The 18,497-nt window shown below is 54.4% G+C and overlaps 1 long non-coding RNA gene across 2 annotated transcripts; it reads left to right on the top strand.

The window, feature by feature from the left end:
* Nucleotides 1–4,563: 4,563 nt before the first annotated feature.
* On the top strand, nt 4,564–15,698 carry LOC127915660 (uncharacterized). 2 transcript variants are annotated; one of them, XR_008091535.1, is made up of 4 exons: nt 4,564–4,623; nt 7,863–7,964; nt 12,975–13,076; nt 15,495–15,698. It is a non-coding gene; the product is annotated as an uncharacterized LOC127915660 (long non-coding RNA). The 2 variants fall into 2 exon arrangements; XR_008091536.1 differs by lacking the exon at nt 12,975–13,076.
* The last annotated feature ends 2,799 nt before the right edge of the window (nt 15,699–18,497 follow it).

The raw sequence follows: 18,497 nt of genomic DNA, 5'->3' as shown, positions 1-18,497 counted from the left end.
ACCCAATCAAAAGCCCTGGATGAACACAGAGGTTGGTGCTAAGCTAAAGGACAGAGCTATCACACACAGGGCTACCACACACAGAGCTACTACACACTGAGCTATCACACACACAGCTATCACACACTGAGCTATCACACACAGAGCTATCACACACAGAGCTATCACACACAGAGCTATCACAGGGCTATCACACACAGGGCTACCACACACAGAGCTACTACACACTGAGCTATCACAGAGCTACCACACACAGAGCTATCACTGGGCTACCACACACAGAGCTACCACACACAGAGCTATCACACACAGAGCTATCACACACAGAGCTATCACAGAGCTACCACACACAGAGCTATCACAGGGCTACCACACACAGAGCTATCACAGGGCTACCACACACAGAGCTACTACACACTGAGCTATCACACACAGAGCTATCACAGGGCTACCACACAGAGTTACCACACACAGAGCTATCACAGGGCTACCACACACAGAGCTATCACAGGGCTACCACACACAGAGCTATCACAGGGCTACCACACACAGAGCTACTACACACTGAGCTATCACACACAGAGCTACCACACACACAGCTATCACACACAGAGCTATCACACACAGAGCTATCACACACAGAGCTATCACACACAGAGCTATCACACACTGAGCTATCACACACAGAGCTATCACACACAGAGCTATCACACACAGAGCTACCACACACAGAGTTACCACACACAGAGCTACCACACACAGGGCTACCACACACAGAGTTACCACACACAGAGCTATCACAGGGCTACCACACACAGAGTTACCACACACAGAGCTATCACTGGGCTACCACACACAGAGCTATCACAGGGCTACCACACACAGATCTACCACACACAGAGTTACCACACATAGAGCTACCACACATAGAGCTACCAGACACAGAGTTACCACACACAGAGCTATCACAGGGCTACCACACACAGAGCTATCACAGGGCTACCACACACAGAGCTATCACCGGGCTACCACACACAGAGCTATCACAGGGCTACCACACACAGAGCTATCATAGAGTTATCACACACAGAGCTATCACAGGGCTACCACAAAACAGAGTTACCACACACAGAGCTATCACAGGGCTACCACACACAGAGCTATCACAGAGCTACCACACACAGAGTTACCACACACAGAGCTACCACACACAGAGATACCACACACAGAGCTACCAGACACAGATCTATCACACACAGTATCCCTGTACATTGTTAATATGGTACTGACCCTGTATATAGTCGCTCCTTCCCCCTATACATATCTACCTCCATCACTCCAGTATCCCTGTCTCCTTACCCCTATACATATCTACCTCCATCACTCCAGTATCCCTGTCACTCCAGTATCCCTTCCCCCTATACATATCTACCTCCATCACTCCAGTATCCCTGTCCCCTTCCCCCTATACATATCTACCTCCTCACTCCTATCCCCCTTCCCCTATACATATCTACCTCCATCACTCCAGTATCCCTGTCTCCTTCCCCCTATACATATCTACCTCCATCACTCCAGTATCCCTGTCTCCTTCCCCTATACATATATACCTCCATCACTCCAGTATCCCTGTCCCCTTCCCCCTATACATATCTACCTCCATCACTCCAGTATCCCTGTCTCCTTCCCCCTATACATATCTACCTCCATCACTCCAGTATCCCTGTCTCCTTCCCCTATACATATCTACCTCCATCACTCCAGTATCCCTGTCACCTTCCCCTATACATATCTACCTCCATCACTCCAGTATCCACACTGTCAATATGGTACTGATCCCCCCTCCAGCCGAGAAACGCTAGCACTCTGACACCCCGCCCCCTCCAGCCTAGAAACCCTAGCACTCTGACACCCCCTCCAGCCTAGAGACCCTAGCACTCTGACACCCCCCTCCAGCCTAGAGACCCTAGCACTCTGACATCCCCCTCCAGCCTAGAGACCCTAGCACTCTGACACCCCCTCCTCCAGCCACCCCCCTAGAGACCCTAGCACTCTGACACCCCCCCTCCAGCCTAGAGACCCTAGCACTCTGACACCCCCTCCAGCCTAGAGACCCTAGCACTCTGACATCCCCCCTCCAGCCTAGAGACCCTAGCACTCTGAACCCCCCTCCAGCCTAGAGACCCTAGCACTCTGACACCCCCTCCAGCCTAGAGACCCTAGCACTCTGACACCCCCTCCAGCCTAGAGACCCTAGCACTCTGACACCCCCCTCCAGCCTAGAGACCCTAGCACTCTGACACCCCCCTCCTCCAGCCTAGAGACCCTACCTAGCACTCTGACACCCCCTCCAGCCTAGAGACCCTAGCACTCTGACACCCCCTCTCCAGCCTAGAGACCCCAGCACTCTGACACACACCCCCTCCAGCCTAGAGACCCTAGCACTCTGACACACCCCCCCCAGCCTAGAGACCCTAGCACTCTGACCCCCCTCCAGCCTAGAGACCCTAGCACTCTGACACCCCCCAGCCTAGAGACCCTAGCACTCTGACACCCCCTCCAGCCTAGAGACCCTAGCACTCTGACACCCCCCAGCCTAGAGACCCTAGCACTCTGACACCCCCCTCCAGCCTAGAGACCCTAGCACTCTGACACCCCCTCCAGCCTAGAGACCCTAGCACTCTGACACCCCCTCCAGCCTAGAGACCCTAGCACTCTGACACACCCCCTCCAGCCTAGAGACCCAAGCACTCTGACACCCCCTCCAGCCTAGAAACCCTAGCACTCTGACACCCCCCTCCAGCCTAGAGACCCTAGCACTCTGACACCCCCCTCCAGCCTAGAGACCCTAGCACTCTGACACCCCCTCCAGCCTAGAGACCCAAGCACTCTAACACAACCCCCCCCAGCCTAGAAACCCTAGCACTCTGACACACCCCCCTCCAGCCTAGAGATCCTAGCATTCTGACACCCCCTCCTCCAGCCACCCCCTCCAGCCTAGAGACCCTAGCACTCTGACACTTCCCCCTCCAGCCTAGAAACCCTAGCACTCTGACACCCCCTCCAGCCTAGAAACCCTAGCACTCTGACACCCCCCTCCAGCCTAGAGACCCTAGCACTCTGACACCACCCCCTCCAGCCTAGAGACCCTAGCACTCTGACCCCCCTCCAGCCTAGAGACCCTAGCACTCTGACACCCCCCCGCCCCTCCAGCCTAGAAACCCTAGCACTCTGACACCCCCCGCCCCTCCAGCCTAGAGACCCAAGCACTCTGACACCCCCCTCCAGCCTAGAGACCCTAGCACTCTGACACCCCCCTCCAGCCTAGAGACCCAAGCACTCTGACCCCCCTCCTCCAGCCGAGAGACCCTAGCACTCTGACACCACCCCTCTCCAGCCTAGAGACCCCAGCACTCTGACACACCCCCCTCCAGCCTAGAGACCCTAGCACTCTGACACACCCCCTCCAGCCTAGAGTCCCAAGCACTCTGACACCCCCCTCCAGCCTAGAGACCCTAGCACTGAAGGGGATAACTCCTCATGCGTGTGGTAGAGCCATCTCCATCCTGTCAGTTGCCAGGGTAATGCTCTAGTGTGGTAGAGCCATCTCCATCCTGTCAGTTGCCAGGGTAATGCTCTAGTGTGGTAACAGCAGAGCCATCTCCATCCTGTCAGTTGCCAGGGTAATGCTCTAGTGTGGTAGAGCCATCTCCATCCTGTCAGTTGCCAGGGTAATGCTCTAGTGTGGTAGAGCCATCTCCATCCTGTCAGTTGCCAGGGTAATGCTCTAGTGTGGTAGAGCCATCTCCATCCTGTCAGTTGCCAGGGTAATGCTCTAGTGTGGTAACAGCAGAGCCATCTCCATCCTGTCAGTTGCCAGGGTAATGCTCTAGTGTGGTAGAGCCATCTCCATCCTGTCAGTTGCCAGGGTAATGCTCTAGTGTGGTAGAGCCATCTCCATCCTGTCAGTTGCCAGGGTAATGCTCTAGTGTGGTAACAGCAGAGCCATCTCCATCCTGTCAGTTGCCAGGGTAATGCTCTAGTGTGGTAACAGCAGAGCCATCTCCATCCTGTCAGTTGCCAGGGTAATGCTCTAGTGTGGTAGAGCCATCTCCATCCTGTCAGGTGCCAGGGTAATGCTCTAGTGTGGTAACAGCAGAGCCATCTCCATCCTGTCAGGTGCCAGGGTAATGCTCTAGTGTGGTAGAGCCATCTCCATCCTGTCAGTTGCCAGGGTAATGCTCTAGTGTGGTAGAGCCATCTCCATCCTGTCAGTTGCCAGGGTAATGCTCTAGTGTGGTAGAGCCATCTCCATCCTGTCAGGTGCCAGGGTAATGCTCTAGTGTGGTAGAGCCATCTCCATCCTGTCAGGTGCCAGGGTAATGCTCTAGTGTGGTAGAGCCATCTCCATCCTGTCAGTTGCCAGGGTAATGCTCTAGTGTGGTAGAGCCATCTCCATCCTGTCAGGTGCCAGGGTAATGCTCTAGTGTGGTAACAGCAGAGCCATCTCCATCCTGTCAGTTGCCAGGGTAATGCTCTAGTGTGGTAGAGCCATCTCCATCCTGTCAGTTGCCAGGGTAATGCTCTAGTGTGGTAACAGCAGAGCCATCTCCATCCTGTCAGGTGCCAGGGTAATGCTCTAGAGCCATCTCCATCCTGTCAGTTGCCAGGGTAATGCTCTAGTGTGGTAGAGCCATCTCCATCCTGTCAGTTGCCAGGGTAATGCTCTAGTGTGGTAGAGCCATCTCCATCCTGTCAGTTGCCAGGGTAATGCTCTAGTGTGGTAGAGCCATCTCCATCCTGTCAGGTGCCAGGGTAATGCTCTAGTGTGGTAGAGCCATCTCCATTCTGTCAGGTGCCAGGGTAATGCTCTAGTGTGGTAGAGCCATCTCCATTCTGTCAGTTGCCAGGGTAATGCTCTAGTGTGGCAGAGCCATCTCCATCCTGTCAGTTGCCAGGGTAATGCTCTAGTGTGGTAGAGCCATCTCCATCCTGTCAGTTGCCAGGGTAATGCTCTAGTGTGGTAACAGCAGAGCCATCTCCATCCTGTCAGTTGCCAGGGTAATGCTCTAGTGTGGTAGAGCCATCTCCATCCTGTCAGTTGCCAGGGTAATGCTCTAGTGTGGTAGAGCCATCTCCATCCTGTCAGTTGCCAGGGTAATGCTCTAGTGTGGTAGAGCCATCTCCATCCTGTCAGTTGCCAGGGTAATGCTCTAGTGTGGTAGAGCCATCTCCATCCTGTCAGTTGCCAGGGTAATGCTCTAGTGTGGTAGAGCCATCTCCATCCTGTCAGTTGCCAGGGTAATGCTCTAGTGTGGTAACAGCAGAGCCATCTCCATCCTGTCAGTTGCCAGGGTAATGCTCTAGTGTGGTAGAGCCATCTCCATCCTGTCAGTTGCCAGGGTAATGCTCTAGTGTGGTAGAGCCATCTCCATCCTGTCAGTTGCCAGGGTAATGCTCTAGTGTGGTAGAGCCATCTCCATCCTGTCAGGTGCCAGGGTAATGCTCTAGTGTGGTAGAGCCATCTCCACCCTGTCAGGTGCCAGGGTAATGCTCTAGTGGGTAGAGCCATCTCCATCCTGTCAGGTGCCAGGGTAATGCTCTAGTGTGGTAGAGCCATCTCCATCCTGTCAGTTGCCAGGGTAATGCTCTAGAGCCATCTCCATCCTGTCAGGTGTCAGGGTAATGGTCTAGTGTGGTAGAGCCATCTCCATCCTGTCAGGTGCCAGGGTAATGCTCTAGTGTGGTAGAGCCATCTCCATCCTGTCAGGTGCCAGGGTAATGCTCTAGTGTGGTAACAGCAGAGCCATCTCCATCCTGTCAGGTGCCAGGGTAATGCTCTAGTGTGGTAGAGCCATCTCCATCCTGTCAGGTGCCAGGGTAATGCTCTAGTGTGGTAGAGCCATCTCCATCCTGTCAGGTGCCAGGGTAATGCTCTAGTGTGGTAGAGCCATCTCCATCCTGTCAGGTGCCAGGGTAATGCTCTAGTGTGGTAGAGCCATCTCCATCCTGTCAGGTGCCAGGGTAATGCTCTAGTGTGGTAGAGCCATCTCCATCCTGTCAGGTGCCAGGGTAATGCTCTAGTGTGGTAGAGCCATCTCCATCCTGTCAGGTGCCAGGGTAATGCTCTAGTGTGGTAGAGCCATCTCCATCCTGTCAGGTGCCAGGGTAATGCTCTAGTGTGGTAACAGCAGAGCCATCTCCATCCTGTCAGGTGCCAGGGTAATGCTCTAGTGTGGTAGAGCCATCTCCATCCTGTCAGGTGCCAGGGTAATGCTCTAGTGTGGTAGAGCCATCTCCATCCTGTCAGGTGCCAGGGTAATGTTCTAGTGTGGTAGAGCCATCTCCATCCTGTCAGGTGCCAGGGTAATGCTCTAGTGTGGTAGAGCCATCTCCATCCTGTCAGGTGCCAGGGTAATGCTCTAGTGTGGTAGAGCCATCTCCATCCTGTCAGGTGCCAGGGTAATGCTCTAGTGTGGTAGAGCCATCTCCATCCTGTCAGTTGCCAGGGTAATGTTCTAGTGTGGTAGAGCCATCTCCATCCTGTCAGGTGCCAGGGTAATGCTCTAGAGCCATCTCCATCCTGTCAGTTGCCAGGGTAATGCTCTAGTGTGGTAGAGCCATCTCCATCCTGTCAGGTGCCAGGGTAATGCTCTAGAGCCATCTCCATCCTGTCAGGTGCCAGGGTAATGCTCTAGTGTGGTACAGCCATCTCCATCCTGTCAGTTGCCAGGGTAATGCTCTAGTGTGGTAGAGCCATCTCCATCCTGTCAGGTGCCAGGGTAATGCTCTAGTGTGGTAGAGCCATCTCCATCCTGTCAGGTGCCAGGGTAATGCTCTAGTGTGGTAGAGCCATCTCCATCCTGTCAGTTGCCAGGGTAATGCTCTAGTGTGGTAGAGCCATCTCCATCCTGTCAGGTGCCAGGGTAATGCTCTAGTGTGGTAGAGCCATCTCCATCCTGTCAGGTGCCAGGGTAATGCTCTAGAGCCATCTCCATCCTGTCAGGTGCCAGGGTAATGCTCTAGTGTGGTAGAGCCATCTCCATCCTGTCAGTTGCCAGGGTAATGCTCTAGTGTGGTAGAGCCATCTCCATCCTGTCAGTTGCCAGGGTAATGCTCTAGTGTGGTAGAGCCATCTCCATCCTGTCAGGTGCCAGGGTAATGCTCTAGTGTGGTAGAGCCATCTCCATCCTGTCAGGTGCCAGGGTAATGCTCTAGTGTGGTAGAGCCATCTCCATCCTGTCAGTTGCCAGGGTAATGCTCTAGTGTGGTAGAGCCATCTCCATCCTGTCAGGTGCCAGGGTAATGCTCTAGTGTGGTAGAGCCATCTCCATCCTGTCAGGTGCCAGGGTAATGCTCTAGTGTGGTAGAGCCATCTCCATCCTGTCAGGTGCCAGGGTAATGCTCTAGAGCCATCTCCATCCTGTCAGGTGCCAGGGTAATGCTCTAGTGTGGTAGAGCCATCTCCATCCTGTCAGGTGCCAGGGTAATGCTCTAGTGTGGTAGAGCCATCTCCATCCTGTCAGGTGCCAGGGTAATGCTCTAGTGTGGCAGAGCCATCTCCATCCTGTCAGGTGCCAGGGTAATGCTCTAGTGTGGTAGAGCCATCTCCATCCTGTCAGGTGCCAGGGTAATGCTCTAGTGTGGCAGAGCCATCTCCATCCTGTCAGGTGCCAGGGTAATGCTCTAGTGTGGTAGAGCCATCTCCATCCTGTCAGTTGCCAGGGTAATGCTCTAGTGTGGTAGAGCCATCTCCATCCTGTCAGGTGCCAGGGTAATGCTCTAGTGTGGTAGAGCCATCTCCATCCTGTCAGGTGCCAGGGTAATGCTCTAGTGTGGTAGAGCCATCTCCATCCTGTCAGGTGCCAGGGTAATGCTCTAGTGTGGTAGAGCCATCTCCATCCTGTCAGTTGCCAGGGTAATGCTCTAGTGTGGTAACAGCAGAGCCATCTCCATCCTGTCAGGTGCAAGGGTAATGCTCTAGTGTGGTAGAGCCATCTCCATCCTGTCAGGTGCCAGGGTAATGCTCTAGTGTGGTAGAGCCATCTCCATCCTGTCAGTTGCCAGGGTAATGCTCTAGTGTGGTAGAGCCATCTCCATCCTGTCAGGTGCCAGGGTAATGCTCTAGTGTGGTAGAGCCATCTCCATCCTGTCAGGTGCCAGGGTAATGCTCTAGTGTGGTAGAGCCATCTCCATCCTGTCAGGTGCCAGGGTAATGCTCTAGTGTGGCAGAGCCATCTCCATCCTGTCAGGTGCCAGGGTAATGCTCTAGTGTGGTAGAGCCATCTCCATCCTGTCAGGTGCCAGGGTAATGCTCTAGTGTGGTAGAGCCATCTCCATCCTGTCAGGTGCCAGGGTAATGCTCTAGTGTGGTAGAGCCATCTCCATCCTGTCAGTTGCCAGGGTAATGCTCTAGTGTGGTAGAGCCATCTCCATCCTGTCAGGTGCCAGGGTAATGCTCTAGTGTGGAAGAGCCATCTCCATCCTGTCAGGTGCCAGGGTAATGCTCTAGTGTGGTAGAGCCATCTCCATCCTGTCAGGTGCCAGGGTAATGCTCTAGTGTGGTAGAGCCATCTCCATCCTGTCAGTTGCCAGGGTAATGCTCTAGTGTGGTAGAGCCATCTCCATCCTGTCAGGTGCCAGGGTAATGCTCTAGAGCCATCTCCATCCTGTCAGTTGCCAGGGTAATGCTCTAGTGTGGTAGAGCCATCTCCATCCTGTCAGGTGCCAGGGTAATGCTCTAGTGTGGTAGAGCCATCTCCATCCTGTCAGGTGCCAGGGTAATGCTCTAGTGTGGCAGAGCCATCTCCATCCTGTCAGGTGCCAGGGTAATGCTCTAGTGTGGTAGAGCCATCTCCATCCTGTCAGGTGCCAGGGTAATGCTCTAGTGTGGCAGAGCCATCTCCATCCTGTCAGGTGCCAGGGTAATGCTCTAGTGTGGTAGAGCCATCTCCATCCTGTCAGTTGCCAGGGTAATGCTCTAGTGTGGTAGAGCCATCTCCATCCTGTCAGGTGCCAGGGTAATGCTCTAGTGTGGTAGAGCCATCTCCATCCTGTCAGGTGCCAGGGTAATGCTCTAGTGGGTAGAGCCATCTCCATCCTGTCAGGTGCCAGGGTAATGCTCTAGTGTGGTAGAGCCATCTCCATCCTGTCAGTTGCCAGGGTAATGCTCTAGTGTGGTAGAGCCATCTCCATCCTGTCAGGTGCCAGGGTAATGCTCTAGAGCCATCTCCATCCTGTCAGTTGCCAGGGTAATGCTCTAGTGTGGTAGAGCCATCTCCATCCTGTCAGGTGCCAGGGTAATGCTCTAGAGCCATCTCCATCCTGTCAGTTGCCAGGGTAATGCTCTAGTGTGGTAGAGCCATCTCCATCCTGTCAGTTGCCAGGGTAATGCTCTAGTGTGGTAGAGCCATCTCCATCCTGTCAGGTGCCAGGGTAATGCTCTAGAGCCATCTCCATCCTGTCAGGTGCCAGGGTAATGCTCTAGTGTGGTAGAGCCATCTCCATTCTGTCAGGTGCCAGGGTAATGCTCTAGTGTGGTAGAGCCATCTCCATCCTGTCAGGTGCCAGGGTAATGCTCTAGTGTCTAGAGCCATCTCCATCCTGTCAGGTGCCAGGGTAATGCTCTAGTGTGGTAGAGCCATCTCCATCCTGTCAGGTGCCAGGGTAATGCTCTAGTGTGGTAGAGCCATCTCCATCCTGTCAGGTGCCAGGGTAATGCTCTAGTGTGGCAGAGCCATCTCCATCCTGTCAGGTGCCAGGGTAATGCTCTAGTGTGGTAGAGCCATCTCCATCCTGTCAGGTGCCAGGGTAATGCTCTAGTGTGGTAGAGCCATCTCCATCCTGTCAGGTGCCAGGGTAATGCTCTAGAGCCATCTCCATCCTGTCAGGTGCCAGGGTAATGCTCTAGTGTGGTAGAGCCATCTCCATCCTGTCAGGTGCCAGGGTAATGCTCTCCAGTGTGGTAGAGCCATCTCCATCCTGTCAGGTGCCAGGGTAATGCTCTAGTGTGGCAGAGCCATCTCCATCCTGTCAGGTGCCAGGGTAATGCTCTAGTGTGGTAGAGCCATCTCCATCCTGTCAGGTGCCAGGGTAATGCTCTAGTGTGGTAGAGCCATCTCCATCCTGTCAGGTGCCAGGGTAATGCTCTAGTGTGGTAGAGCCATCTCCATCCTGTCAGTAATGCCAGGGTAATGCTCTAGTGTGGTAGAGCCATCTCCATCCTGTCAGGTGCCAGGGTAATGCTCTAGTGTGGTAGAGCCATCTCCATCCTGTCAGGTGCCAGGGTAATGCTCTAGTGTGGTAGAGCCATCTCCATCCTGTCAGGTGCCAGGGTAATGCTCTAGAGCCATCTCCATCCTGTCAGGTGCCAGGGTAATGCTCTAGTGTGGTAGAGCCATCTCCATCCTGTCAGGTGCCAGGGTAATGCTCTAGAGTGGTAGAGCCATCTCCATCCTGTCAGGTGCCAGGGTAATGCTCTAGTGTGGCAGAGCCATCTCCATCCTGTCAGGTGCCAGGGTAATGCTCTAGTGTGGTAGAGCCATCTCCATCCTGTCAGGTGCCAGGGTAATGCTCTAGTGTGGCAGAGCCATCTCCATCCTGTCTGGTGCCAGGGTAATGCTTTAGTGTGGTAGAGCCATCTCCATCCTGTCAGGTGCCAGGGTAATGCTCTAGTGTGGTAGAGCCATCTCCATCCTGTCAGGTGCCAGGGTAATGCTCTAGTGTGGTAGAGCCATCTCCATCCTGTCAGTTGCCAGGGTAATGCTCTAGTGTGGTAGAGCCATCTCCATCCTGTCAGGTGCCAGAGTAATGCTCTAGTGTGGTAGAGCCATCTCCATCCTGTCAGTTGCCAGGGTAATGCTCTAGTGTGGTAGAGCCATCTCCATCCTGTCAGGTGCCAGGGTAATGCTCTAGTGTGGTAGAGCCATCTCCATCCTGTCAGTTGCCAGGGTAATGCTCTAGAGCCATCTCCATCCTGTCAGGTGCCAGGGTAATGCTCTAGTGTGGTAGAGCCATCTCCATCCTGTCAGGTGCCAGGGTAATGCTCTAGTGTGGTAGAGCCATCTCCATCCTGTCAGGTGCCAGGGTAATGCTCTAGTGTGGTAGAGCCATCTCCATCCTGTCAGGTGCCAGGGTAATGCTCTAGTGTGGTAGAGCCATCTCCATCCTGTCAGGTGCCAGGGTAATGCTCTAGTGTGGTAGAGCCATCTCCATCCTGTCAGTTGCCAGGGTAATGCTCTAGTGTGGTAGAGCCATCTCCATCCTGTCAGGTGCCAGGGTAATGCTCTAGAGCCATCTCCATCCTGTCAGTTGCCAGGGTAATGCTCTAGTGTGGTAGAGCCATCTCCATCCTGTCAGTTGCCAGGGTAATGCTCTAGTGTGGTAGAGCCATCTCCATCCTGTCAGGTGCCAGGGTAATGCTCTAGTGTGGTAGAGCCATCTCCATCCTGTCAGGTGCCAGGGTAATGCTCTAGTGTGGTAGAGCCATCTCCATCCTGTCAGGTGCCAGGGTAATGCTCTAGTGTGGTAGAGCCATCTCCATCCTGTCAGGTGCCAGGGTAATGCTCTAGTGTGGTAGAGCCATCTCCATCCTGTCAGGTGCCAGGGTAATGCTCTAGTGTGGTAGAGCCATCTCCATCCTGTCAGTTGCCAGGGTAATGCTCTAGTGTGGTAGAGCCATCTCCATCCTGTCAGGTGCCAGGGTAATGCTCTAGTGTGGTAGAGCCATCTCCATCCTGTCAGTTGCCAGGGTAATGCTCTAGTGTGGTAGAGCCATCTCCATCCTGTCAGGTGCCAGGGTAATGCTCTAGTGTGGTAGAGCCATCTCCATCCTGTCAGGTGCCAGGGTAATGCTCTAGTGTGGTAGAGCCATCTCCCATCCTGTCAGGTGCCAGGGTAATGCTCTAGTGTGGTAGAGCCATCTCCATCCTGTCAGGTGCCAGGGTAATGCTCTAGTGTGGTAGAGCCATCTCCATCCTGTCAGGTGCCAGGGTAATGCTCTAGTGTGGCAGAGCCATCTCCATCCTGTCAGGTGCCAGGGTAATGCTCTAGTGTGGCAGAGCCATCTCCATCCTGTCAGGTGCCAGGGTAATGCTCTAGTGTGGTAGCGCCATCTCCATCCTGTCAGGTGCCAGGGTAATGCTCTAGTGTGGTAGAGCCATCTCCATCCTGTCAGGTGCCAGGGTAATGCTCTAGAGCCATCTCCATCCTGTCAGGTGCCAGGGTAATGCTCTAGTGTGGCAGAGCCATCTCCATCCTGTCAGGTGCCAGGGTAATGCTCTAGAGCCATCTCCATCCTGTCAGGTGCCAGGGTAATGCTCTAGTGTGGCAGAGCCATCTCCATCCTGTCAGGTGCCAGGGTAATGCTCTAGTGTGGTAGAGCCATCTCCATCCTGTCAGGTGCCAGGGTAATGCTCTAGTGTGGTAGAGCCATCTCCATCCTGTCAGGTGCCAGGGTAATGCTCTAGTGTGGTAGAGCCATCTCCATCCTGTCAGTTGCCAGGGTAATGCTCTAGTGTGGTAGAGCCATCTCCATCCTGTCAGGTGCCAGGGTAATGCTCTAGTGTGGTAGAGCCATCTCCATCCTGTCAGGTGCCAGGGTAATGCTCTAGTGTGGTAGAGCCATCTCCATCCTGTCAGGTGCCAGGGTAATGCTCTAGTGTGGTAGAGCCATCTCCATCCTGTCAGGTGCCAGGGTAATGCTCTAGTGGGTAGAGCCATCTCCATCCTGTCAGTTGCCAGGGTAATGCTCTAGTGTGGTAGAGCCATCTCCATCCTGTCAGGTGCCAGGGTAATGCTCTAGTGTGGTAGAGCCATCTCCATCCTGTCAGGTGCCAGGGTAATGCTCTAGTGTGGTAGAGCCATCTCCATCCTGTCAGTTGCCAGGGTAATGCTCTAGTGTGGTAGAGCCATCTCCATCCTGTCAGGTGCCAGGGTAATGCTCTAGTGTGGTAGAGCCATCTCCATCCTGTCAGGTGCCAGGGTAATGCTCTAGTGTGGTAGAGCCATCTCCATCCTGTCAGTTGCCAGGGTAATGCTCTAGTGTGGTAACAGCAGAGCCATCTCCATCCTGTCAGGTGCCAGGGTAATGCTCTAGAGCCATCTCCATCTCCATCCTGTCAGGTGCCAGGGTAATGCTCTAGTGTGGTAGAGCCATCTCCATCCTGTCAGGTGCCAGGGTAATGCTCTAGTGTGGTAACAGCAGAGCCATCTCCATCCTGTCAGGTGCCAGGGTAATGCTCTAGTGTGGTAGAGCCATCTCCATCCTGTCAGTTGCCAGGGTAATGCTCTAGTGTGGTAGAGCCATCTCCATCCTGTCAGGTGCCAGGGTAATGCTCTAGTGTGGTAGAGCCATCTCCATCCTGTCAGTTGCCAGGGTAATGCTCTAGTGTGGTAGAGCCATCTCCATCCTGTCAGGTGCCAGGGTAATGCTCTAGTGTGGTAGAGCCATCTCCATCCTGTCAGGTGCCAGGGTAATGCTCTAGTGTGGTAGAGCCATCTCCATCCTGTCAGTTGCCAGGGTAATGCTCTAGTGTGGCAGAGCCATCTCCATCCTGTCAGGTGCCAGGGTAATGCTCTAGTGTGGTAGAGCCATCTCCATCCTGTCAGTTGCCAGGGTAATGCTCTAGTGTGGTAGAGCCATCTCCATCCTGTCAGTTGCCAGGGTAATGCTCTAGTGTGGTAGAGCCATCTCCATCCTGTCAGGTGCCAGGGTAATGCTCTAGAGCCATCTCCATCCTGTCAGGTGCCAGGGTAATGCTCTAGTGTGGTAGAGCCATCTCCATCCTGTCAGGTGCCAGGGTAATGTTCTAGTGTGGTAGAGCCATCTCCATCCTGTCAGGTGCCAGGGTAATGCTCTAGTGTGGTAGAGCCATCTCCATCCTGTCAGGTGCCAGGGTAATGCTCTAGTGTGGTAGAGCCATCTCCATCCTGTCAGGTGCCAGGGTAATGCTCTAGAGCCATCTCCATCCTGTCAGTTGCCAGGGTAATGCTCTAGTGTGGTAGAGCCATCTCCATCCTGTCAGTTGCCAGGGTAATGCTCTAGTGTGGTAGAGCCATCTCCATCCTGTCAGGTGCCAGGGTAATGCTCTAGAGCCATCTCCATCCTGTCAGGTGCCAGGGTAATGCTCTAGTGTGGTAGAGCCATCTCCATCCTGTCAGGTGCCAGGGTAATGCTCTAGTGTGGTAGAGCCATCTCCATCCTGTCAGTTGCCAGGGTAATGCTCTAGTGTGGTAACAGCTCTAGTGTGGTAGAGCCATCTCCATCCTGTCAGAGCCATCTCCATCCTGTCAGTTGCCAGGGTAATGGCTCTAGTGTGGTAACAGCAGAGCCATCTCCATCCTGTCAGTTGCCAGGGTAATGCTCTAGTGTGGTAACAGCAGAGCCATCTCCATCCTGTCAGGTGCCAGGGTAATGCTCTAGTGTGGTAGAGCCATCTCCATCCTGTCAGGTGCCAGGGTAATGCTCTAGAGCCATCTCCATCCTGTCAGGTGCCAGGGTAATGCTCTAGAGCCATCTCCATCCTGTCAGTTGCCAGGGTAATGCTCTAGTGTGGTAGAGCCATCTCCATCCTGTCAGGTGCCAGGGTAATGCTCTAGTGTGGTAGAGCCATCTCCATCCTGTCAGGTGCCAGGGTAATGCTCTAGTGTGGTAGAGCCATCTCCATCCTGTCAGTTGCCAGGGTAATGCTCTAGTGTGGTAGAGCCATCTCCATCCTGTCAGGTGCAAGGGTAATGCTCTAGAGCCATCTCCATCCTGTCAGGTGCCAGGGTAATGCTCTAGTGTGGTAGAGCCATCTCCATCCTGTCAGGTGCCAGGGTAATGCTCTAGTGTGGTAGAGCCATCTCCATCCTGTCAGGTGCCAGGGTAATGCTCTAGTGTGGTAGAGCCATCTCCATCCTGTCAGGTGCCAGGGTAATGCTCTAGTGTGGTAACAGCAGAGCCATCTCCATCCTGTCAGGTGCCAGGGTAATGCTCTAGTGTGGTAACAGCAGAGCCATCTCCATCCTGTCAGGTGCCAGGGTAATGCTCTAGTGTGGTAGAGCCATCTCCATCCTGTCAGGTGCCAGGGTAATGCTCTAGTGTGGTAGAGCCATCTCCATCCTGTCAGGTGCCAGGGTAATGCTCTAGTGTGGTAGAGCCATCTCCATCCTGTCAGGTGCCAGGGTAATGCTCTAGTGTGGTAGAGCCATCTCCATCCTGTCAGTTGCCAGGGTAATGCTCTAGTGTGGCAGAGCCATCTCCATCCTGTCAGGTGCCAGGGTAATGCTCTAGTGTGGTAGAGCCATCTCCATCCTGTCAGTTGCCAGGGTAATGCTCTAGTGTGGTAGAGCCATCTCCATCCTGTCAGTTGCCAGGGTAATGCTCTAGTGTGGTAGAGCCATCTCCATCCTGTCAGTTGCCAGGGTAATGTTCTAGTGTGGTAGAGCCATCTCCATCCTGTCAGTTGCCAGGGTAATGCTCTAGTGTGGTAGAGCCATCTCCATCCTGTCAGGTGCCAGGGTAATGCTCTAGTGTGGTAGAGCCATCTCCATCCTGTCAGTTGCCAGGGTAATGCTCTAGTGTGGTAACAGCAGAGCCATCTCCATCCTGTCAGTTGCCAGGGTAATGCTCTATTGGCTCACTGAAAACTCCCTGCCAGAATCCCATCCCTTCCACAGCTCCAAATATGCAGATTGTTAAGCTGCTTCGCGGCACAGAGACCTCGAGACCCACACCAAGATGGCAGTACACAACACTGTCTGTCTTTACAAGAAAAAAATATATTCAAGGATTTGCTGAAGCGTTGTGACATCCCCCTCCAGCCTAGAAACCCTAGCACTCTGACACCCCCTCCAGCCTAGAAACCCTAGCACTCTGACACACCCCCTCCAGCCTAGAAACCCTAGCACTCTGACACCCCCCCTCCAGCCTAGAAACCCTAGCACTCTGACCCCCTCCAGCCTAGAAACCCTCACACTCTGACACCCCCTCCAGCCTAGAAACCCTAGCACTCTGACCCCCCTCCAGCCTAGAAACACTAGCACTCTGACCCTACTCCCCCCTCCAACTTCTACTCCCCATTCCATCCTCTACTCCCCATTCCATCCTCTACTCCCCATTCCATCCTCTACTCCCCGTTCCATCCTCTACTCCCCGTTCCATCCTCTACTCCCCGTTCCATCCTCTACTCCCCATTCCAACCTCTACTCCCCATTCCATCCTCTACTCCCCATTCCATCCTCTACTCCCCATTCCAACCTCTACTCCCCATTCCATCCTCTACTCCCCATTCCATCCTCTACTCCCCATTCCATCCTCTACTCCCCATTCCAACCTCTACTCCCCATTCCAACCTCTACTCCCCATTCCATCCTCTACTCCCCATTCCAACCCCTACTCCCCATTCCAACCTCTACTCCCCATTCCAACCTCTACTCCCCATTCCATCCTCTACTCCCCATTCCATCCCCTACCTCCCATTCCATCCCCTACCTCCCATTCCATCCCCTACCTCCCATTCCATCCCCTACCTCCCATTCCATCCCCTACCTCCCATCCCAACCCATCCCCTACCTCCCATTCCATCCCCTACCTCCCATTCCATCCCCTACCTCCCATTCCAACCCCTACCTCCCATTCCAACCCCTACCTCCCATTCCAACCCCTACCTCCCATTCCATCCCCTACCTCCCATTCCATCCCCTACCTCCCATTCCATCCCCTACCTCCCATTCCAACCCAACCCCTACCTCCCATCCCAACCCCTACCTCCCATCCCAACCCCTACCTCCCATTCCAACCCCTACCTCCCATTCCAACCCCTACCTCCCATTCCATCCCCTACCTCTCATCCCAACCCATCCCCTTACCTCCCATCCCAACCCATCCCCTACCTCCCATTCCATCCCCTACCTCCCATTCCATCCCCTACCTCCCATTCCAACCCCTACCTCCCATTCCAACCCCTACCTCCCATTCCAACCCCTACCTCCCATTCCAACCCCTACCTCCCATTCCATCCCCTACCTCCCATTCCAACCCCTACCTCCCATTCCAACCCCTACCTCCCATTCCAACCCCTACCTCCCATTCCAACCTCTACCTCCCATTCCAAACCCTACCTCCCATTCCATCCTCTACCTCCCATTCCATCCTCTACCTCCCATTCCATCCCCTACTCCCCATTCCAACCTCTACCTCCCATTCCAACCCCTACCTCCCATTCCAACCCCTACCTCCCATTCCATCCTCTACCTCCCATTCCAACCCCTACCTCCCATTCCAACCCCTACCTCCCATTCCATCCCCTACCTCCCATTCCATCCCCTACTCCCCATTCCAACCTCTACCTCCCATTCCAACCCCTACCTCCCATTCCATCCTCTACCTCCCATTCCATCCCCTACCTCCCATTCCATCCCCTACCTCCCATTCCATCCCCTACTCCCCATTCCAACCTCTACCTCCCATTCCAACCCCTACCTCCCATTCCATCCCCTACCTCCCATTCCATCCCCTACCTCCCATTCCATCCCCTACCTCCCATTCCAACCCCTACCTCCCATTCCATCCCCTTACCTCCCATTCCAACCCCTACCTCCCATCCCAACCCCTACCTCCCATTCCATCCCCTACCTCTCATCCCAACCCATCCCCTTACCTCCCATTCCAACCCCTACCTCCCATCCCAACCCCTACCTCCCATTCCATCCCCTACCTCTCATCCCAACCCATCCCCTTACCTCCCATTCCAACCCCTACCTCCCATCCCATCCCCTACCTCCCATTCCATCCCCTACCTCCCATTCCATCCCCTACCTCCCATTCCATCCCCTACCTCCCATTCCAACCCCTACCTCCCATTCCATCCCCTACCTCCCATTCCATCCCCTACCTCCCATCCCAACCCAACCCCTACCTCCCATTCCATCCCCTACCTCCCATTCCAACCCCTACCTCCCATTCCATCCTCTACCTCCCATCCCATCCTCTACCTCCCATCCCAACCCCTACCTCCCATTCCATCCCCTACCTCCCATTCCATCCCCTACCTCCCATTCCATCCCCTACCTCCCATTCCATCCCCTACCTCCCATTCCAACCCCTACCTCCCATTCCATCCTCTACCTCCCATCCCAACCCCCCCATTCCATCCCCTACCTCCCATTCCATCCCCTACCTCCCATTCCAACCCCTACCTCCCATTCCATCCTCTACCTCCCATTCCAACCCCTACCTCCCATTCCAACCCCTACCTCCCATTCCATCCCCTACCTCCCATTCCATCCCCTACTCCCCATTCCAACCTCTACCTCCCATTCCAACCCCTACCTCCCATTCCATCCTCTACCTCCCATTCCATCCCCTACCTCCCATTCCATCCCCTACCTCCCATTCCATCCCCTACTCCCCATTCCAACCTCTACCTCCCATTCCAACCCCTACCTCCCATTCCATCCCCTACCTCCCATTCCATCCCCTACCTCCCATTCCATCCCCCTACCTCCCATTCCAA

Source organism: Oncorhynchus keta, chromosome 35 (genome assembly GCF_023373465.1).
Source record: "Oncorhynchus keta strain PuntledgeMale-10-30-2019 chromosome 35, Oket_V2, whole genome shotgun sequence".
NCBI lineage: Eukaryota > Metazoa > Chordata > Actinopteri > Salmoniformes > Salmonidae > Oncorhynchus > Oncorhynchus keta.
This window is presented reverse-complemented; position numbering and strand designations above follow the sequence as displayed.